We start from the raw sequence: 23,300 nt of genomic DNA, 5'->3' as shown, positions 1-23,300 counted from the left end.
AAAATTGGACATTTAAATACTCATATCTCACTTCCTGTCTATTTTAGGGTACACACATCAAAGAGGTTTTTGTTCATCTGGATGTGCTACAGGTGCCACACAATTTTCATAGCCGTCGGACAATCGTAGCGGGCCAGGGATCTGTTTAACCTATGTAGGTGGCGCTATGGAGCCATTTTTCTGTTATCACCTATGGCGACTTTAAAATATCAAATTTTTCGCCAGGCCTGACGTGTGTGTAAAGTTTGGTGAGTTTTCGTTCACGTTTAGTGTCTCAAAAATGTGATTGTTTGCGGAAAAGAATAATAACAAATAAAAAGAAGAAGAATAATAAGAATTCCTTGAAAAACAATAGGGACCTCGCAGCGGTCGCTGCTCGGGCCCTAATAAGAATTCCTTCAGGAACAATAGGGACCTCGCAGCGGTCGCTGCTCGGGCCCTAATAATTTTTACAAAAACAATAGGGACCTCGCAGCGGTCGCTGCTCGGGCCCTAATAATAATAATAATAATAATAATAATTTTTACAAAAACAATAGGGACCTCGCAGCGGTCGATGCTCGGGCCCTAATAACTAGAGCTGCGAGCAGCTATAAAGGGCCCTCGCAGCCCGGGCCACGTTGGGGTCCTTGCACGTTGGGGTACTTGCACGTTGGGGTACTGGCACGTTGGGGTACTGGCATATTGGAAGCAAAATTTCTTTGAAAATGGCATAATAAACGTTTACATGTAGAATATTTTTTTTGCCAGTGTCTGTCAAGCTCAACGGATTTTGGTGATTGTTAAGACCTGCAAAAATCAGCGTCCTTATTTATTTTTAGGCAATGAGTTGCCCTGATTGGTATTTTTTTGTAAAAGTGTATATACACATCATCGCTCGTTGTACTCATTGCACAATGTTTACTTTTATTGTCCAAAGGGGCAATCAAAAATGAATAAAACAAAATGGAAACGCACATACGTTTGGATCGGTGTGAAGCCAGTGAACAATTTGAGTGGTGGAAACTAAAAGAATATTCATAAATGACTTAGTTATCACACTTAGAATGAGTGTACATTTTTTGTACAAAATACCGTATGTGGGGTATTTTTTTTTCATGCCTCAAGGGCGAGGTGGCGCTGCATATATAACTGAATGTTGTCATAGAGATAACTTCAGGCCTTGACGATAAACATACATGTCAAGTTTGGGATTTTTTGGAGCATGTACCGGGGAGTTATCAAGCATATCCTTTTTCATTGCGAAACACAAATTTTGATGCCCCGCCCTCATCATATAGTATTTCGAAAAGTCAAAATTTTTCCCCCTGTCGTTGGCTCAGGTCTTGAAATGGTCCAGGCCAAGTCTTAACTCAGTCGGATGAAACGTGTAGGAGAGGTGGGCAAAAGTCTGCCCCCTGTGAATGTGCAAAAATCGTCAAAAATGGGACATTCAAAAATTCGTAGCTCACTTCCTGTTCATTTTAGCATATGGGTACAAGAGACTTTTTTGTAGGTCTTGGGCTCCCTCATACACCTGAAAATATTCGTCGTTCTTGCTTAAACGTACAACCGGGGCTGCTTCGTTAAAAATTTCGAGGGGGCGCTATTGAGTCATTTTTGTAAAAATAGCACAATCAACAATAAAATATTGCTCATTTTACCAGGCCAGATGTGTGTGCCAAGTTTCAGGAGTTTCTGTGCATGTTTAGACCCTCAAAACTGGCGTTGTTTTCTTGGCGAACAGCGCTTAGCCACGCCCACAGCAATTCGCGAAAACTCACAAACTTCGTGTTGTGACATCATGAAGGCCGAAACCCTCATCTGAGCAAATATGAGGTAGGTCCAGTTAACGTGTTTGGAGAAAAACGTAGAAGAAAATTCGTAAGAAAAAAAATTGCCACTAGGTGGCGCTATCAGTTAGATGCAATGTAAGTTAGATGTCTTTAGAGCTGGACTCTCATCAAATGTGTGAAATTTTAAGAAGATAGGATCATCTTGGTCAAGTTAATGCAGCTTTTATTGTCACGAAAAATCTTCAGACTTTGCGTCACCGTAGCGGCCACGCCCTTTGGCGAAGAGTTACAATATTCGGTGTGGGGCATGATCAACATCTTAAGGCTTTTCTGACCAATTTTCAACTGGATCCCTTCAACGAGCTCAGCACAGTAGCTAAAAACGTAAAGTATGACATTTATTGTAACCACTAGGTGGCGCTATATGTATAACTGAATTTTGTCATATAGATGTTTTCAGGCCATGACTATTACGTTGCCTGAGAAGTTTGAGATTTTTTGGAGCTTGTACATGGGAGTTATTCAGCATTTGCTCTTTCTGGACAAATGAAATTTTAAAGGCAATATTTGATGCCCCGCCCCCGTCATATAGTATTTCGAAAAGGCAAGACTTTTTGCCCAGCTGTTTTCTTAGGTCTTGAGATGATAAATACCAAGTTTGAAGTCAATGGGATGAAAAATGTTTGCATAGGGGGAAAAAGCATGACCACAGTGAATGTGCCAAAATAGGCCAAAATTGGACATTAAAAAATTCATAGCTCACTTCCTGTACATTTTAGCTACATGGACCCAATAGACTTTTTTGTGCGTCTCGGGGTGCTACACGTGCCTGCCAATTTTCGTTGCTCTAGCTCAAACGTGCCGGGCTTGGTTTTTATTTTTCTATGCTAGGGGGCGCTATAGAGTCGCGTTGTTATAACGACTTCATAATATCAAATTTTTCGCCGGACCTGAGGAGTGTGCAAAGTTCGGTGAGTTTTCGTGAATATTTAGGTACCCAAAATCGCGATTGTTTGCGGAGAATAAAGAAGAAGAAGAAGAAGAAGAAGAAGAAGAAGAAGAAGAAGAAGAAGAAGAATAACTAGAGCTGCGAGCAGCTATAAAGGGCCCTCGCAGCCCGGGCCACGTTGGGGTACTTGCACGTTGGGGAACTTGCACGTTGGGGTACTCGCACGTTGGGGTACTGGCACATTATGAGCAAAATTTCTTTGAACATGGCATGACAAACCTTTACATGTGATTTTTTTTTTGCCAGGTGTGATGTGTGTGACAAGCTCAATGTGTTTTGGTGATTGTCAAGATGTGCAAAAATCAGCTTCATTTTTTATTTTTAGGGAATGAGTTGACCTGACTGTTTTTTTTTTGCAAAAGTATGTATACCCATCATCGCTTGTACTCATTGCACAATGTTGCTTTTATTGTCCATAGAGGCGATCAAAAAAAATGAAACTGAATAAAAAAACTACTGTTGTTTGGATCGGTCTGATACCAGTGAACATCTTGAGTAGTGGAAAGTAAAAGAATATTCATAAATGACTTAGTTATAACACTTACGAGTTCACAAATTTTGTTCAAAATACCGTGTTTTTTTTTGTTTTTTTTAAATGCCTCAAGGACTAGGTGGCGCAGTATTTATCACTGAATTTTGTCATAGAGATACCTTCAGGCCTTGACTATAAATATACATGTTAAGTGTGGGATTTTTTGGAGCATGTACCGGGGAGTTATTCAGCATATCCTTCATTCACGTTACTGCTTTTAACGTCAATAGAGGCTATCAAAAATAAATAAAACTAAATAAAAAATACGTATGTTTGGATAGGTCTGATGCTAGTGAAAATTTTGAGTGGTGGAAAGTAAAAGAATATTCATAAATGACTTAGTTATCACACTTAGAATGAGTTTACATTTTTTGTACAAAATACCGTATGTGGGGTATTTTTTTGTTTTGCCTCAAGGGCTAGGTGGCGCTGCATATATAACTGAATGTTGTCATAGAGATACCTTCAGGCCTTGACTATGAGCATACATGTCAAGTTTGGGATTTTTTGGAGGATGTACTGGGAAGTTATTAAGCATATCCTTTTTCAGTTCGAAACACAAAGTTTGATGCCCCGCCTTCATCATATAGTATTTCGAAAAGTCAAGATTTTCCCCCCTGTCGTTGGCTCAGGTCTTGACATGGTCCAGGTCAAGTCTGAAGTCAGTCGGATGAAACGTGTAGGAGAAGTGGGCAAAAGTATGCCCCCTGTAAATGTGCAAATATCGTCAAAAATGGGACATTCAAAAATTCGTAGCTCACTTCCTGTTCATTTTAGCATGTAGGCCCAAGAGACTTTTTTTGTAGGTCTTGGGCTCCCTCATACACCTAAAAATATTCGTCGTTCTTGCTTAAACGTACAACCGGGGCTGCTTCGTTAAAAATTTCTAGGGGGCGCTATTGAGTCATTTTTGTAAAAATAGCACAATCAACAATAAAATATTGCTCATTTTACCAGGCCAGATGTGTGTGCCAAGTTTCATGAGTTTCTGTGCATGTTTAGACCCTCAAAACTGGCGTTGTTTTCTTGGCGAACAGCGCTTAGCCACGCCCACAGCAATTCGCGAAAACTCACAAACTTCGTGTTGTGACATCATGAAGGCCGAAACCCTCAACATTTGTCACACTTAGAATGAGTGTACATTTTTTGTACAAAATACCGTATGTGGGGTATTATTATTTTTTATATATATATATATATATATATATATATGCCTCAAGGGCTAGGTGGCGCTGTATTTATAACTGAATTTTGTCATAGAGATACCTTCACGCCTTGACTATAAATATACATGTCAAGTTTGGGATTTTTTGAAGCATGCACCGGGGAGTTATTAAGCATATCCTTCATTCACGATATTGCTTTTAATGTCCACAGAGGCTATCAAAAATAAATAAAACTAGAGCTGCGAGCAGCTATAAAGGGCCCTCGCAGCCCGGGCCACGTTGGGGTCCTTGCACGTTGGGGTACTTGCACGTTGGGGTACTGGCACGTTGGGGTACTGGCATATTGGAAGCAAAATTTCTTTGAAAATGGCATAATAAACGTTTACATGTAGAATATTTTTTTGCCAGTGTGTGTGTCAAGCTCAACGGGTTTTGGTGATTGTTAAGACCTGCAAAAATCAGCGTCCTTTTTTATTTTTAGGCAATGAGTTGCCCTGATTGGTATTTTTTTGTAAAAGTGTATATACACATCATCGCTCGTTGTACTCATTGCACAATGTTACTTTTATTGTCCAAAGGGGCAATCAAAAATGAATAAAACAAAATGGAAACGTACATACGTTTGGATCGGTGTGAAGCCAGTGAACAATTTGAGTGGTGGAAACTAAAAGAATATTCATAAATGACTTAGTTATCACACTTAGAATGAGTGTACATTTTTTGTACAAAATACCGTATGTGGGGTATTTTTATTTTTTTTTTATATAAGCCTCAAGGGCTAGGTGGCGCTGTATTTATAACTGAATGTTGTCATAGAGATACCTTCAGGCCTTGATTATAAGCATACATGTCAAGTGTGGGATTTTTTTTTGGAGCATGTACCGTGGAGTTATTAAGCATATCCTTCATTCACGATATTGCTTTTAATGTCCATAGAGGCTATCAAAAATAAATAAAAATATATATATGTTTGGATAAGTCTGATGCCAGTGAACATTTTGAGTGGTGGAAACTAAAAAAATATTCATAAATGACTTAGTTATCACACTTAGAATGAGTGTACATTTTTTGTACAAAATACCGTATGTGGGGTATTTTTTTTTCATGCCTCAAGGGCTAGGTGGCGCTGCATATATAACTGAATGTTGTCATAGAGATAACTTCAGGCCTTGACGATAAACATACATGTCAAGTTTGGGATTTTTTGGAGCATGTACCGGGGAGTTATCAAGCATATCCTTTTTCATTGTGAAACACAAATTTTGATGCCCCGCCCTCATCATATAGTATTTCGAAAAGTCAAAATTTTCCCCCCTGTCGTTGGCTCAGGTCTTGACATGGTCCAGGCCAAGTCTTAACTCAGTCGGATGAAACGTGTAGGAGAAGTGGGCAAAAGTCTGCCCCCTGTGAATGTGCAAAAATCGTCAAAAATGGGACATTCAAAAATTCGTAGCTCACTTCCTGTTCATTTTAGCATATGGGTACAAGAGACTTTTTTGTAGGTCTTGGGCTCCCTCATACACTTAAAAATATTCGGCGTTCTTGCTTAAACGTACAACCGGGGCTGCTTCGTTAAAAATTTCGAGGGGGCGCTATTGAGTCATTTTTGTAAAAATAGCACAATCAACAATAAAATATTGCTCATTTTACCAGGCCAGATGTGTGTGCCAAGTTTCAGGAGTTTCTGTGCATGTTTAGACCCTCAAAACTGGCGTTGTTTTCTTGGCGAACAGCGCTTAGCCACGCCTACAGCAATTCGCGAAAACTCACAAACTTCGTGTTGTGACATCATGAAGGCCGAAACCCTCCTCTGAGCAAATATGAGGTAGGTCCAGTTAACGTGTTTGGAGAAAAACGTAGAAGAAAATTCGTAAGAAAAAAAATTGCCACTAGGTGGCGATATCAGTTAGATGAAATGTAAGTTAGTAGATGTCTTTAGAGCTGGACTCTCATCAAATGTGTGAAATTTTGAGAAGATAGGATCATCTCGGTCAAGTTAATGCAGCTTTTATTTTCACGAAAAATCTTCAGATTTTGCGTCACCGTAGCGGCCACGCCCTTTGACGAAAAGTTACAATATTCGGTGTGGGGCATGATCAACATCTTAAGGCTTTTCTGACCAATTTTCAAATGGATCCCTTCAACAAGCTCAGCACAGTAGCTAAAAACGTAAAGTATGACATTTATTGTAACCACTAGGTGGCGCTATATGTATAACTGAATTTTGTCATATAGATGTTTTCAGGCTGTGACTATTACGTTGCCTGAGAAGTTTGAGATTTTTTGGAGCTTGAACATGGGAGTTATTAAGCATTTGCTCTTTCTGGACAAATGAAATTTTAAAGGCAATATTTGATGCTCCGCCCCCGTCGTATAGTATTTCGAAAAGGCAAGATGTTTTGCCCAGCTGTTCTCTTAGGTCTTGAGATGATAAATGCCAAGTTTGAAGTCAATTGGATGAAAAATGTTTGCAAAGGGGGAAAAAGCATGACCACAGTGAATGTGCCAAAATAGGCCAAAATTGGACATTAAAAAATTCATAGCTCACTTCCTGTACATTTTAGCTACATGGTCCCAATAGACTTTTTTGTGCGTCTCGGGGTGCTACACGTGCCTGCCAATTTTCGTTGCTCTAGCTCAAACGTGTCGGGCTTGGTTTTTATTTTTCTACGCTAGGGGGCGCTATAGAGTCGCGTTGTTATAACGACTTCATAATATCAAATTTTTCGCCGGACCTGAGGAGTGTGCAAAGTTTGGTGAGTTTTCGTGAATATTTAGGTACCCAAAATCGCGATTGTTTGCGGAGAATAAAGAAGAAGAATAATAACTAGAGCTGCGAGCAGCTATAAAGGGCCCTCGCAGCCCGGGCCACGTTGGGGTACTTGCACGTTGGGGAACTTGCACATTGGGGTACTGGCACATTGGAAGCAGAATTTCTTTGAAAATGGCATGATAAACGTGGATTTTTTTTTATTTTTTTTTTGCCAGGTGTGATGAGTGTGTCAAGCTCAATGGGTTTTGGTGATTGTTAAGATCTGCAAAAATCAGCGTCTTATTTTTTATTTTTAGGCAATGAGTTGCCCTGATTGGTATTTTTTGTAAAAGTGTATATACACATCATCGCTCGTTGTACTCATTGCACAATGTTACTTTTATTGTCCAAAGGGGCAATCAAAAATGAATAAAACAAAATGGAAATGTACATACGTTTGGATCGGTGTGAAGCCAGTGAACAATTTGAGTGGTGGAAACTAAAAGAATATTCATAAATGACTGAGTTATCACACTTAGAATGAGTGTACATTTTTTGTACAAAATACCGTATGTGGGGTATTTTTTTTTTATTCCTCAAGGGCTAGGTGGCGCTGCATATATAACTGAATGTTGTCACAGAGATAACTTCAGGCCTTGACGATAAACATACATGTCAAGTTTGGGATTTTTTGGAGCATGTACCGGGGAGTTATCAAGCATATCCTTTTTCATTGCGAAACACAAATTTTGATGCCCCGCCCTCATAATATAGTATTTCGAAAAGACAAAATTTTTCCCCCTGTCGTTGGCTCAGGTCTTGACATGGTCCAGGCCAAGTCTTAACTCAGTCGGATGAAACGTGTAGGAGAAGTGGGCTAAAGTCTGCCCCCTGTGAATGTGCAAAAATCGTCAAAAATGGGACATTCAAAAATTCGTAGCTCACTTCCTGTTCATTTTAGCATATGGGTCCAAGAGACTTTTTTGTAGGTCTTGGGCTCCCTCATACACCTAAAAATATTCGTCGTTCTTGCTTAAACGTACAACCGGGGCTGCTTCGTTAAAAACTTCTAGGGGGCGCTATTGAGTAATTTTTGTAAAAATAGCACAATCAACAATAAAATATTGCTCATTTTACCAGGCCAGATGTGTGTGCCAAGTTTCATGAGTTTCTGTGCATGTTTAGACCCTCAAAACTGGCGTTGTTTTCTTGGCGAACAGCGCTTAGCCACGCCCACAGCAATTCGCGAAAACTCACAAACTTCGTGTTGTGACATCATGAAGGCCGAAACCCTCATCTGAGCAAATATGAGGTAGGTCCAGTTAACGTGTTTGGAGAAAAACGTAGAAGAAAATTCGTAAGAAAAAAAATTGCCACTAGGTGGCGCTATCAGTTAGATGAAATATAAGTCAGTAGATGTCTTTAGGGCTGGACTCTCATCAAATGTGTGAAATTTTGAGAAGATAGGATCATCTCGGTCAAGTTAATGCAGCTTTTATTTTCACGAAAAATCTTCAGACTTAGCGTCACCGTAGCGGCCACGCCCTTTGGCGAAAAGTTACAATATTCGGTGTGGGGCATGATCAACATCTTAAGGCTTTTCTGACCAATTTTCAAATGGATCCCTTCAACGAGCTCAGCACAGTAGCTAAAAACGTAAAGTATGACATTTATTGTAACCACTAGGTGGCGCTATATGTATAACTGAATTTTGTCATATAGATGTTTTCAGGCCGTGACTATTACGTTGCCTGAGAAGTTTGAGATTTTTTGGAGCTTGTACATGGGAGTTATTCAGCATTTGCTCTTTCTGGACAAATGAAATTTTAAAGTCAATATTTGATGCCCCGCCCCCGTCATATAGTATTTCGAAAAGGCAAGATGTTTTGCCCAGCTGTTCTCTCAGGTCTTGAGATGATAAATGCCAAGTTTGAAGTCAATTGGATGAAAAATGTTTGCAAAGGGGGAAAAAGCATGACTACAGTGAATGTGCCAAAATAGGCCAAAATTGGACATTAAAAAATTCATAGCTCACTTCCTGTACATTTTAGCTACATGGTCCCAATAGACTTTTTTGTGCGTCTCGGGGTGCTACACGTGCCTGCCAATTTTCGTTGCTCTAGCTCAAACGTGCCGGGCTTGGTTTTTATTTTTCTACGCTAGGGGGCGCTATAGAGTCGCGTTGTTATAACGACTTCATAATATCAAATTTTTCGCCGGACCTGAGGAGTGTGCAAAGTTCGGTGAGTTTTCGTGAATATTTAGGTACCCAAAATCGCGATTGTTTGCGGAGAATAAAGAAGAAGAAGAAGAATAATAATAATAATAATAATAATAATAATAATAATAATAATAATAATTTTTACAAAAACAATAGGGACCTCGCAGCGGTCGCTGCTCGGGCCCTAATAATAATAATAATAATAATAATAATAATAATAATAATAATAATAATAATAATTTTTACAAAAACAATAGGGACCTCGCAGCCGTCGCTGCTCGGGCCCTAAATATATATATGTTTGGATAAGTCTGATGCCAGTGAACATTTTGAGTGGTGGAAACTAAAAGAATATTCATAAATGACTTAGTTATCACACTTAGAATGAGTTTACATTTTTTGTACAAAATACCGTATGTGGGGTATTTTTTTTTTATGCCTCAAGGGCTAGGTGGCGCTGCATATATAACTGAATGTTGTCATAGAGATACTTTCAGGCCTTGATGATAAACATACATGTCAAGTTTGGGATTTTTTGGAGCATGTACCGGGGAGTTATTAAGCATATCCTTTTTCAGTGCGAAACACAAATTTTGATGCCCCGCCTTCATCATATAGTATTTCGAAAAGTCAAGATTTTTCCCCCTGTCGTTGGCTCAGGTCTTGACATGGTCCAGGTCAAGTCTGAAGTCAGTCGGATGAAACGTGTAGGAGAAGTGGGCAAAAGTATGCCCCCTGTAAATGTGCAAAAATCGTCAAAAATGGGACATTCAAAAATTCGTAGCTCACTTCCTGTTCATTTTAGCATATGGGTCCAAGTGACATTTTTGTAGGTCTTGGGCTTCCTAATACACCTAAAAAATTTTGTAGCTCTTGCTTAAACGTACAACTGGGGCTGTTTCGTTAAAGATTTCTAGGGGGCGCTATTGAGTCATTTTTGTAAAAATAGCACAATCGACGATAAAAAATTGCTCATTTTGCCAGGCCAGCTGTGTGTGCCAAGTTTCGTGTGTTTCTGTGGCAGTTTAGGCCCTCAAAATTGGCGTTGTTTTCTTGGCGAACAGCGCTTAGCCACGCCCACAGCGATTCGCGAAAACTCACAAACTTCATGTTGTGACAGCATGAAGGCCGACACCCTCATCTGAGCAAATATGAGGTAGGTCCAGTTAACATGGTTGGAGAAAAACATTGAAGAAAAATCGTGAGAAAAAAAATTGCCAGTAGGTGGCGCTATCAGTAAGATGAAATATAAGTTTGTAGATGTCTTTAGGGCTGGACTCTCATCAATTGTGTAAAATTTTGAGAAGATAGCATCATCTCGGTCAAGTTAATGCAGCTTTTGTTGTCACGAGAAATCTTCAGACTTTGCGGCACCGTAGCGGCCACGCCCTTTGGCGAAAAGTTACAATATTCGGTGTGGGGCATGATCAACATCTTAAGGCTTTTCTGACCAATTTTCAACTGGATCCCTTCAACGAGCTCAGCACAGTAGCTAAAAACGTAAAGTATGACAATTATTGTTACCACTAGGTGGCGCTACATGGATAACTGAATTTTATCATATAGATGTTTTCAGGCCGTGACTATTAAGTTGCCTGATAAGTTTGAGATTTTTTGGAGCTTGAACATGGGAGTTATTAAGCATTTGCTCTTTCTGGACAAATGAAATTTTAAAGGCAATATTTGATGCCCCGCCCCCGTCATATAGTATTTCGAAAAGGCAAGATTTTTTCCCCAGTTGTTCTCTCAGGTCTTGAGATGATAAATGCCAAGTTTGAAGTCAATTGGATGAAAAATGTTTGCAAAGGGGTCAAAAGCATGACCACAGTGAATGTGCCAAAATAGGCCAAAATTGGACATTAAAAAATTCATAGCTCACTTCCTGTACATTTTAGCTACATGGTCCCAATAGACTTTTTTGTGCGTCTCGGGGTGCTACACGTGCCTGCCAATTTTCGTTGCTCTAGCTCAAACATGCCGGGCTTGGTTTTTATTTTTCTATGCTAGGGGGCGCTATAGAGTCGCGTTGTTATGACGACTTCATAATATCAAATTTTTCGCCGGGCCTGAGGAGTGTGCAAAGTTTGGTGAGTTTTCGTAAATGTTTAGGTACCCAAAATCGTGATCGTTTACGGAGAAGAAGAAGAAGAAGAAGAAGAAGAAGAAGAAGAAGAAGAAGAAGAAGAATAACTAGAGCTGCGAGCAGCTATAAAGGGCCCTCGCAGCCCGGGCCACGTTGGGGTACTTGCACGTTGGGGAACTTGCACATTGGGGTACTGGCACATTGGAAGCAGAATTTCTTTGAAAATGGCATGATAAACATGTAGATTTTTATTTTTTTTGCCAGGTGTGATGAGTGTGTCAAGCTCAATGGGTTTTGGTGATTGTTAAGATCTGCAAAAATCAGCGTCTTTTTTTTTATTTTTAGGCAATGAGTTGCCCTGATTGGTATTTTTCGTAAAAGTAGATATACACACATCATCGCTCGTACTCATTGCACAATGTTGCTTTTATTGTCCATAGAGGCGATCAAAAAAAAAAAAAAAAAAACTAAATAAAAAATATGTATGTTTGGATCGGTCTGATACCAGTGAACATATTGAGTGGTGGAAAGTAAAAGAATATTCATAAATGACTTAGTTATCACACTTACAATGAGTTTACAATTTTTGCAAAAATACCGTAAGTGAGGCATTTTTTTTTTTATGCCTCAAGGACTAGGTGGCGCTGTATTTATAACTGAATTTTGTCATAGAGATACCTTCAGGCCTTGACTATAAATATACATTTCAAGTATGGGATTTTTTGGAGCATGTACCTGGGAGTTATTCAGCATAGCCTTCATTCACGATATTGCTTTTAATGTCCATAGAGGCTATCAAAAATACATAAAACTAAATAACAAAAATATGTGTGTTTGGTTAGGTCTGATGCCAGTGAATATTTTGAGTGGTGGAAAGTAAAAGAATATTCCTAAATGACTTAGTTATCACACATAGAATGAGTTTACATTTTTTGTACAAAATACCATAAGTGGGGTATTTTTTTTTCATGCCTCAAGGGCTAGGTGGCGCTGCATATATAACTGAATGTTGTCATAGAGATACCTTCAGGCCTTGATTATAAGCATACATGTCAAGTGTGGGATTTTTTGGAGCATGTATCAGGGAGTTATTAAGCATATCCTTTTTCAGTGCGAAACACAAATTTTGATGCCCCTCCCTCATCATATAGTATTTCCGAAAGTCAAGATTTTTCCGTCTGTTGTTGGCTCAGGTCTTGGCATGGTCCAGGTCAAGTCATAAGTCAGTCGGATAAAACGTGTAGGAGAAGTGGGCAAAAGTATGCCCCCTGAAAATGTGCAAAAATCGTCAAAAATGGGACATTCAAAAATTCGTAGCTCACTTCCTGTTCATTTTAGCATATGGGTCCAAGAGACTTTTTTGTAGGTCTTTGGCTCCCTCATACACCTAAAAATTTTCGTAGATCTTGCTTAAACGTACAATCGGGGCTGCTTCGTTAAAAATTTCTAGGGGGCGCTATTGAGTCATTTTTGTAAAAATAGGACAATACATGATAAAATATTGCTCATTTTGCCAGGCCAGATGTGTGTGCCAAGTTTCATGAGTTTCTGCGCATGTTTAGACCATCAAAACTGGCGTTGTTTTCTTGGCGAACAGTGCTTAGCCACGCCCACAGTGATTCGCGAAAACTCACAAACTTCGTGTTGTGACATCATGAAGGCCGAAACCCTCATCTGAGCAAATATGAGGTTGGTCCAGTTAACGTGTTTGGAGAAAAATGTACAAGAAAATTCGTAAGAAAAAAAATTGCCACTAGGTGGCGCTATCAGTAAGATGAAATATAAGTACGTAGATGTCTTTAGGGCTGGACTCTCATCAAATGTGTGACATTTTGAGAAGATAGGATCATCTCGGTCAAGTTCATGCAGCTTTTATTGTCACGAAAAATCTTCAGATTTTGCGGCACCGTAGCGGCCACGCCCTTTGGCGAAAAGTTACAATATTCGGTGTGGGTTATGATCAACATCTTAAGGATTTTCTGACCAACTTTCAACTGGATCCCTTCAACGAGCTCAGCGCAGTAGCTAAAAACGTAAAGTATGACATTTATTGTTACCACTAGGTGGTGCTATATGTATAACTGAATTTTATCATATAGATGTTTTCAGGCCGTGACTATTACGTTGCCTGAGAAGTTTGAGATTTTTTGGAGCTTGAACATGGGAGTTATTAAGCATTTGCTCTTCCTGGACAAATGAAATTTTAAAGACAATATTTGATGCCCCGCCCCCGTCATATAGTATTTCTAAAAGGCAAGACTTTTTGCCCAGTTGTTCTCTCAGGTCTTGAGATGATAAATGCCAAGTTTGATGTGAATTGGATGAAAAATGTTTGCAGAGGGGGAAAAAGCATGACCAAAGTGAATGTGCCAAAATAGGCCAAAATTGGACATAAAAAAATTCATAGCTCATTTCCTGTACATTTTAGCTACATGGTCCCAATAGACTTTTTTGTGCGTCTCGGGGTGCTACACGTGCCTGCCAATTTTCGTTGCTCTAGCTCAAACGTGCCAGGCTTGGTTTTTATTTTTCTACGCTAGGGGGCGCTATAGAGTCGCGTTGTTATGACGACTTCATAATATAAAATTTTTCGCCGGGCCTGAGGAGTGTGCAAAGTTTGGTGAGTTTTCGTGAATGTTTAGGTCCTCAAAAATGCGATCGTTTACGGAGAATAATAATAATAATAATAATAATAATAATAATAATAATAATAATAATAATTCGAACGAAAAACAATAGGGACCTCGCAGCGGTCGCTGCTCGGGCCCTAATAATAATAATTTTTACAAAAACAATAGGGACCTCGCAGCGGTCGCTGCTCGGGCCCTAATAATCCGATCGAAAAACAATAGGGACCTCGCAGCGGTAGCTGCTCGGGCCCTAATAACTAGAGCTGCGAGCAGCTATAAAGGGCCCTCGCAGCCCGGGCCACGTTGGAGTCCTTGCACGTTGGGGTACTTGCACGTTAGGGTACTGGCACGTTGGGGTACTGGCATATTGGAAGCAAAATTTCTTTGAAAATGGCATAATAAACGTTTACATGTAGAATATTTTTTTTGCCAGTGTGTGTCAAGCTCAACGGGTTTTGGTGATTGTTAAGACCTGCAAAAATCAGCGTCCTTTTTTATTTTTAGGCAATGAGTTGCCCTGATTGGTATTTTTTGTAAAAGTGTATATATACATCATCGCTCGTTGTACTCATTGCACAATGTTACTTTTATTGTCCAAAGGGGCAATCAAAAATGAATAAAACAAAATGGAAACGTACATACGTTTGGATCGGTGTGAAGCCAGTGAACAATTTGAGTGGTGGAAACTAAAAGAATATTCAGAAATGACTTAGTCATCACACTTAGAATGAGTTTACATTTTTTTGTACAAAATACCGTATGTGGTTTTTTTTTTTATATAAGCCTCAAGGGCTAGGTGGCGCTGTATTTATAACTGAATGTTGTCACCGAGATACCTTCAGGCCTTGATTATAAGCATACATGTAAAGTGTGGGATTTTTTTTGGAGCATGTACCGTGGAGTTATTAAGCATATCCTTCATTCACGATATTGCTTTTAATGTCCACAGAGGCTATCAAAAATAAATAAAAAAATATATATGTTTGGATAAGTCTGATGCCAGTGAACATTTTGAGTGGTGGAAACTAAAAGAATATTCATAAATGACTTAGTTATCACACTTAGAATGAGTTTACATTTTTTGTACAAAATACCGTATGTGGGGTATTTTTTTTTTATGCCTCAAGGGCTAGGTGGCGCTGCATATATAACTGAATGTTGTCATAGAGATAGCTTCAGGCCTTGACGATAAACATACATGGCAAGTTTGGGATTTTTTGGAGCATGTACCGGGGAGTTATTAAGCATATCCTTTTTCAGTGCGAAACACAAATTTTGATGCCCCGCCTTCTTCATATAGTATTTCGAAAGGTCAAGATTTTTCCCCCTGTCGTTGGCTCAGGTCTTGACATGGTCCAGGTCAAGTCTTAACTCAGTCAGATGAAACGTGTAGGAGAAGTGGGCAAAAGTCTGCGCCCTGTGAATGTGCAAAAATTGTCAAAAATGGGACGTTCAAAAATTCGTAGCTCACTTCCTGTTCATTTTAGCATATGGGTCCAAGAGACTTTTTTGTAGGTCTTGGGCTCCCTCATACACCTAAAAATATTCGTCGTTCTTGCTTAAACGTACAACCGGGGCTGCTTCGTTAAAAACTTCTAGGGGGCGCTATTGAGTCATTTTTGTAAAAATAGCACAATCAACAATAAAATATTGCTCATTTTGCCAGGCCAGATGTGTGTGCCAAGTTTCATGAGTTTCTGCGCATGTTTAGACCCTCAAAACTGGCGTTGTTTTCTTGGCGAACAGTGCTTAGCCACGCCCACAGCGATTCGCGAAAACTCACAAACTTCGTGTTGTGACATCATGAAGGCCGAAACCCTCATCTGAGCAAATATGAGGTTGGTCCAGTTAACGTGTTTGGAGAAAAATGTACAAGAAAATTCGTAAGAAAAAAAATTGGCACTAGGTGGCGCTATCAGTAAGATGAAATATAAGTTCGTAGATGTCTTTAGGGCTGGACTCTCATCAAATGTGTGAAATTTTGAGAAGATAGGATCATCTCGGTCAAGTTCATGCAGCTTTTATTGTCACGAAAAATCTTCAGATTTTGCGGCACCGTAGCGGCCACGCCCTTTGGCGAAAAGTTACAATATTCGGTGTGGGGCATGATCAACATCTTAAAGACCAAATGTGAAGTAAGGTTGGCCAACCATGTTTTTGAGTAATACCAATGGCTAAACCATTGTAAGCATATTTTCGTTATTTTTTTTGACGCAACCCTTTCAGGTTCTTAGTTTAACCCATAGCAACGCCCTTGACAACGAAAATGCTTTTCTTCGACAATCTTCGGAAATTTTCGGAAATGACGTCACACCGGGAAGTTGCGAGAGAAGTCAGCCATTGAACTGCATTGTTTGCATTGCTACTCGGTAAGATGACCCGGCGATGTGTGGTGATGTATTGTTCTCAAGCTAAAGAAAAGTTGTATGAGTGGCCAAAAGATAACAGGGCACGTAAATGGTCAACTTTCATTCGCACGAAGCGAATGAATTTCACGCCATCGTCGAGGAGTGTTCTCTGTTACAAACACTTCGAAGATGCCTGCTTCCTCAACCGGTCTGCTTATGATAATGGATTTGCAAAAAAAGTAAGTATGATTACAATTATTTAGAAAAAAACGTGGAATTTATGGATAGATCACTGATGACTTTGACAAAGCAGAGCTTCCAACAGTTGTGGAATGAACAGTAGAAACTAGCGACGTGAACCGAAAGCTAACGTCTCGGTGCTATTCATATCAACGATGAGTAATAATGGCAGTGAGACAAATTGTTCTGAAAGTAAATTTCAATAGGTTGGCAGCATTGCTTTGTTGATCAAAGAACATGACACGTCCTTTTGAAAAACTTCCAATCATATGTCAATCTTACTGCATTTTATGAGTCATTAAATAATTAAATATTTGGTAAGGCAGGGTTAGATGAAATGTGATAGTTGTTTTTTATTTTATTTATTTATTTATTTTTGCCGGTAGGTTTTATAGGTTTTATGAGCGACGCATATTTTTAGTGTCACCTTATGTTTCTGCAGGTTATTGCTCAATACAACTGCTGTCCCAACAATTCACCTGCCTCCACAAGACCAGCAGCAGATTCAAAATCCACCTGCCCAGCGTGCAGCAGCAGCTAACCGAGAAAGGAAGCGAGCCGTAGCTGAGGCTATCACCTCTGCAGCTGCCTCTGAACAAGAAATGGCTGATTACGAGGGTCAGTTAATGCAGGATCAATCCTGTTCAAACAGCCAAGATGATGAAGTTATGCCACCACATAGTGTGGATAAAAGTAAGTTAGGCGGAGTTGTTTTTGTCACTATGTACTTACCAGGTATTATTTATATTTTTATTCTTAGAGTTGTTGCTAGTTTAACCTGAAAATATAAATATTGTCATACCTTGTATCTGTAGAACAACCAAACATCTGTCACATGCCAACTAACATTTATAACAAACTAAGGAAATGAAACTCATTTGAAGGTACTGAAGTCAATGTCGCAGTGGTGGAACTCCTGACAAATACCATGTTTGTCAACGATGTCATGAAGATGTCTCACCTCGGACAGACCAGTGGTGTGTAAGCTTTTCACAGTGTGGTGAATCACTTTGCCCCAAAGATGTACAACTTCTCGTACAAAGGAATGAAAAGCAGGTGCGTTTAAGAAAACTTTGATATGTATGAAATGGAGACTATAGTGGTGATGAGGGGGGAAAGTAACTTAATGAAGCACTTGCTTTGAGGCTCCTCTAGATGGTGCTCATGGCTTAAACATAACAGCTAGTGCAATGGAAATTTATTTAATTTCCACTGCATCTGTTCAACCAAAAATGCCATCTCAAAGAATCGAAAAAAAACATATATATATATATATATATATATATATATATATATATATATATATATATATATATATATATATATATATATATAATGTGCTTCTTCAAGTGTGATTTGTCCATGACTAGTAGAACATATGGATGAAATGTAGAACTTAGAGATATAAAGCTATTTCATCACAATGTGACAATTTCTTTATAAGGCAATTTTTGTTCAATTCCAGAATCATTCTCGCTGCTATGCATTATAATGAAAATGCTGGGAGACCACAGAAAGTGACGAAGGAAGGAATACACTCCTACTGCATCGTTTATCCCAAATATAAGAGTGGTGGCTATTCTCTGAGAAAGATACTGGTGGATGAAACTTATGGTAAGTTATGAAACAAAAACAATTCCAGGCAGATGCATTACTGAGTGTAACCCATATGTCACCCAAATAGTTATCATCCCAATTTTTTATTTTTTTTGTAGACTATGTGACTGACTGCCTTTCAGAGGCGATGAAAGTGATTGACGTTCCAAATAAGTACAAAACCGAATGATGTGGTAGTCGAGCCACAATTTCTTACAGCAGCAGTGAACAGACCGGACAAGTCAAATGTTATTGCTGAGCACCATACGAGATTCCTCAGGAAATAAAGAATCATATTCCTTGTATTAAGTTGTCCTCGTTTGTTTATTCTTATTATGATGCAACCAGTACAAATCACAGTTCTGGAACATTTCTCTGTGAAACACGAAACCCTTTGAATACAGCTGACTCCTCTTCTCCTGGTGGTGGAAAATGTGCCCTGATACAAGACATTGCAACATGCTGGGAGCAGAACACGGTTGTCCAGACCAAGAAACTTCCAGCACCAGCGCACCAATTGTCTGTCGGCAATATGTCTATACTTGGCATCCTGTGGCCCATCAAATGCCTTGCCTTTGTACTGCTGCTTGTAGGTCATCCATGCCACCTATAATCCATATGGGTTCAGGCACACAGCATTGAATCCAGGATGATCAGTGATGCAGTCCAGTACCTGATTGAAGTGTTCCTCTCCTTGTAGACGTAGTCACTACTTCTTGAATTTCATGGCAGCAAACACATTCTACAGCTGTAGGCATTTGCTGGCAATTACCACAAGTACGCCTGAAATTTATATTTAAAAAAAAAAAGTAAAATACTGAGCGATGACACCATGAGCAGAAATGTTATTGAACAAGTGTATTGCTATACCAATCAGTCAATAATTCTGTTTATGAAAACATTTGTTTCAAAATATACAAGTACGTGGACGGAATCATGTACAAAAGTAAGAAATAGTCATTGATAAATCTCTCAAGTACAAGTAAAAAAAATAAAAATTGCTGAAAAGAATACTCAAGTACTGAGTAACTGCTTTAAAAACAGTCTGATTTATTTTTTTATTTTTTTTAAAATGTCATCAGACAAAAATAGAAAATTATGTGCAAATGCTGGCATCTTCAAATCATAAAAAAATACCACTGCCTATATATCTTACCCATCTTGTAATTTCGACGGGTCTTGTCTCCATTCCATGTCAGGTGTCTGGGCGCATTATCAGCAATCCTGATTAGCATTTGGCTCGTACATGTAAAGTCCAACGTATAAAATGCCAACCTCCTCCTCTTCCTCCAACTCTTTAAAAACTTGGTTCTCCTCATTTTCGCTCAACCTATCGCTGACATCGCTGTCTGAATCGACGTTTGAGTGGCTTTGTATAGCGTCTGTATGGAGCGCTGCCATCGCTGTTCCCGGTGTGACGTATCACTTCCGGGTTTGTCGCCCGCCAGGCTCGAACTTCGGAAAAGCGATTATTTCGTCAAATATATAACATATAAATTATTTTTTCATACTTTATTTGTTGGACAGTGTTTCAATGCTTCAATTGTGACCCTATATGGTATTTTATGAAATTACTTCACATTTGGCCTTTAAGGCTTTTCTGACCAACTTTCAACTGGATCCCTTCAAAGAGCTTGGCACAGTAGCTAAAAACATAAAGTATGACATTTATTGTCACCACTAGGTGGCGCTATATATATAACAGAATATTATCATATAGATGTTTTCAGGCCGTGGCTATTAAGTTGCATGAGAAGTTTGAGATTTTTTGGAGCTTGTTCATGGGAGTTATTCAGCATTTTGTCTTTCTGGACAAATTAAATTTTAAAGGCAATATTTGATGCCCCGCCCCCGTCATATAGTATTCCAAAAAGTCAAGATATTTTGCCCAGTTGTTGTCTTGGGTCTTGAGATGACACATGGCAAGTTTGAAGTCAACTGGCTGAAAAATATTTGCAAAGGGGGAAAAAGTATGACCACAGTGAATGGGCCAAAATGGGCCAAAATTGGACATTCAAAAATTCATAGCTCACTTCCTGTACATTTTAGGAAATGGCTTCCAATGACTTTTTTGTGCGTCTCGGGGTGCTACACGTGCCTGGCAATTTTAGTAGCTCTAGGTCAAACGGGCCGGGATTGGTTTTTATTTTTCTACGCTAGGGGGCGCTATAGAGTCGCATTGTTATGGCAACTACATAATATCAAATTTTTCGCCGGGCCCGAAGAGACTGCAAAGTTTGGTGAGTTTTCGTAAATGTTTAGGCCCTCAAAAATGCGATCGTTTACGGAGAAGAAGAAGAAGAAGAAGAAGAAGAAGAAGAAGAAGAAGAAGAAGAATTCTTACAAAAACAAGAGGGACCTCGCAGCGGTCGCTGCTCGGGCCCTAATAATAATAATAATAATAATAATAATAATAATAATTATAATAATAATAATTTTTGCAAAAACAAGAGGGACCTCGCAGCGGTCGCTGCTCGGGCCTTAATAATAATAATAATAATTATAATAATAATTTTTACAAAAACAATAGGGACCTCGCAGCGGTCGCTGCTCGGGCCCTAATAATAATTCTTACAAAAACAAGAGGGACCTCGCAGCGGTCGCTGCTCGGGCCCTAATAATAATAATAATAATAATTTTTACAAAAACAATAGGGACCTCGCAGCGGTCGCTGCTCGGGCCCTAATAACAATTCATTTAATTTGCAATGCACTTTACATTTCAAAGAAATCTCAAAGTGCTAATTTCCCTCCCAACCAACAATATAGAGATCATTTTAAAGAGTGACTTGGCATTTTCCCTTAAAATTGCATGAAATTAATGGCAACTTTATTCTTCAATTTCTAGTTCCTGATTGTAAAACGACCACAAGAGACTTGCTTCATTTCCCTAAACTATTTCTACCTTCACATATGACATAAAAAGTCAAATCTATTTATATAGCCCTTAATCACACAAGAGTCTCAAAGGTCTTCACATGCCCACAGTTGACAAATATCAACGACATCCCCCGATCGAACTACAAAAACAAAACAAAAAAAAACTTCTACACACTGACCATATTAACTTCAGTAAACATGTTGTTAGTCACTTTGGAGACGCATTTGGGTTCACACACAAGACAGAATGAGTTCACAATTAATATGTAATGTGAACGATTACACACTCACAAAAAAAAAAAAGAAAAAAAAATGAGATTTCACATTTAAAAAAAAAAAAAAAAAAAAAGCCTTAGACCCCAGAACAGATCACTTCTATAATCCCTATAAAGAAAAATGTCAAGGATTAAGAATATGTTCAATCTTAGCATATCCTGCTGCATTGACTTTAACGTGACTGCAATTATTTCTCCGAGAGGTCTGAAAAGGGGCAACTTTCTGTTCGATTGTGTTGTTGTTCATACAATTTTAAACCTGAGAAAACACATCGACAACGCAGGGGGCATACCACTAACTTTTGAGCGAGTGTAAATAAACCCGTGTTAGAAGTGCCGATAGACATGTTAGACGGACTTGGGGGGTGTGCACGGGATAGCTTTAACTCAAAACAGCTGTTAATGCTCAACAACCCTCCTCAAACCCACGCAAATGTTGTCTTCCAGGTGCACATGCGAAAGTGCAGGGAGACTCGGCGCGATGTTGTGGATGTGGGATGAGTGGTACAGTACGAATGATAGGGAGGGAGAAAAGAGAATGTGGGAAAAAGAGAGCAAAATACAAACAATAGGGAGTAAGTGGAGTGGGAGGAAAAGATGGGAGGGAGTGCGGGAGGCACCGCTGCTTCTAATCATCAGAAACGCTGAGCTAGGCAACGGGTCGGATTCTGGAGGGCAGACTCCAGCAGGCGCACGTCGGGGCCACGATTGTTTTCCCCCTCTCTCTCTCCAAGAGCTCCAATTTCACGAGGCATGACCGAGTGTTTTCATGTTAGCATCTACGTTTCATCAAACATTCTTGAATTGAAGAGGGCGCAGAAATAAGCTTGATTCTGGAAAAGAGTGTTAATCGTCGAGGAGAATCAACAGGGTAATAGTGTTGTTTCCACCATCCAAGCCGTTATGGGAAAGACGGCCAGGTTGCCCTGGTATGAGGGAATAATGAACGTGCCGCTGAAACCGCAAAGACAATCACCGGGCCGGGATGCCAATTAGGGTCCTGAACTTCCCAAACAAAACTCCAATGGGTTAAAAAAAAAAAAAAAAAAAAAAAAAAAAAGGCTAGCACAAAGGAAGGTCAAACACACTCACTGGAAAAGCTTTATAAAAACTTACAATGTGTTAGGGAAAAATAAGATATCAGCTAGTTCACGTGCTTGGTGTGTTTGCCACAATCCCAGACCAACAATTACAATTACACAACATACAACAATTACAGTCAACTGAGCAACTAGTGCGTCAGCCATAATTACATACCTATGGGAACAACCTCTGTTGTTGTAGTCAAGTCTGCAACTAGTCTCCTACTGTGTGTTTAAAAATGTTCATAATGCTCAAAATCATTATACAGTCATTTACATTTGTACAAACAAAATTACACATTGGGAACAATGCATGATCCATTTCTAGTTTAAAAGACCTGTGGGGTTTTTTCCCCAGAAAGTGAAGAGAACTGAAAATTAGTCTGGAGTTGGTCAATCCCAAGCCATACAGTTGTGAAGCACTTCTCAAAAACAGTTGTCTTAAATCTCAGTATTTGGTCACACTTACTGTTTAATATAGGCATTCGAATGAAGGAAAACAAAACAAAACAGTATGCAACTTGTTCCTTTCCCAGCCTCAGCCAGTAACATCTGGTTTTTGGGCGGTTTTATTGCCACTTCTCCTCTCTCTTACCCTCTCCTATCCTGTTCGGCACTGACTGGTAATGTACTTAAGAGATCATTTGGTTTAATGAATATTGTACGGCATCATATGTGATAAATAGGGGTGTTAAAAAAAAAATCGGCAATAT

General features: G+C 39.3%; 1 protein-coding gene and 2 long non-coding RNA genes across 4 annotated transcripts in view; 1 reads left to right on the top strand and 2 right to left on the bottom strand.

Moving 5' to 3' along the window:
- The window catches only part of LOC144005859 (phospholipid phosphatase 3-like), a 107,172-nt gene that overhangs the window by 57,029 nt on the left and 26,843 nt on the right, over positions 1-23,300 (bottom strand). The window lies entirely within an intron of this gene.
- Positions 16,510-18,350, top strand: LOC144005874 (uncharacterized). 2 transcript variants are annotated; one of them, XR_013279680.1, is made up of 4 exons: positions 16,510-16,754; positions 17,198-17,373; positions 17,640-17,811; positions 18,221-18,350. It is a non-coding gene; the product is annotated as an uncharacterized LOC144005874 (long non-coding RNA). The 2 variants fall into 2 exon arrangements; XR_013279679.1 differs by lacking the exons at positions 16,510-16,754; positions 17,198-17,373 and adding an exon at positions 17,383-17,448.
- LOC144005884 (uncharacterized) lies at positions 18,723-19,564 on the bottom strand. Its single transcript, XR_013279682.1, has 3 exons — positions 19,508-19,564; positions 19,025-19,134; positions 18,723-18,958 (listed from the first exon to the last, which is right to left on the bottom strand). It is a non-coding gene; the product is annotated as an uncharacterized LOC144005884 (long non-coding RNA).

The sequence above is a fragment of the Festucalex cinctus genome, chromosome 1 (genome assembly GCF_051991245.1).
Source record: "Festucalex cinctus isolate MCC-2025b chromosome 1, RoL_Fcin_1.0, whole genome shotgun sequence".
Lineage (NCBI taxonomy): Eukaryota > Metazoa > Chordata > Actinopteri > Syngnathiformes > Syngnathidae > Festucalex > Festucalex cinctus.
Note: the sequence above shows the minus strand (reverse complement) of the source record. Positions and strands in the feature narration are given on the sequence as shown.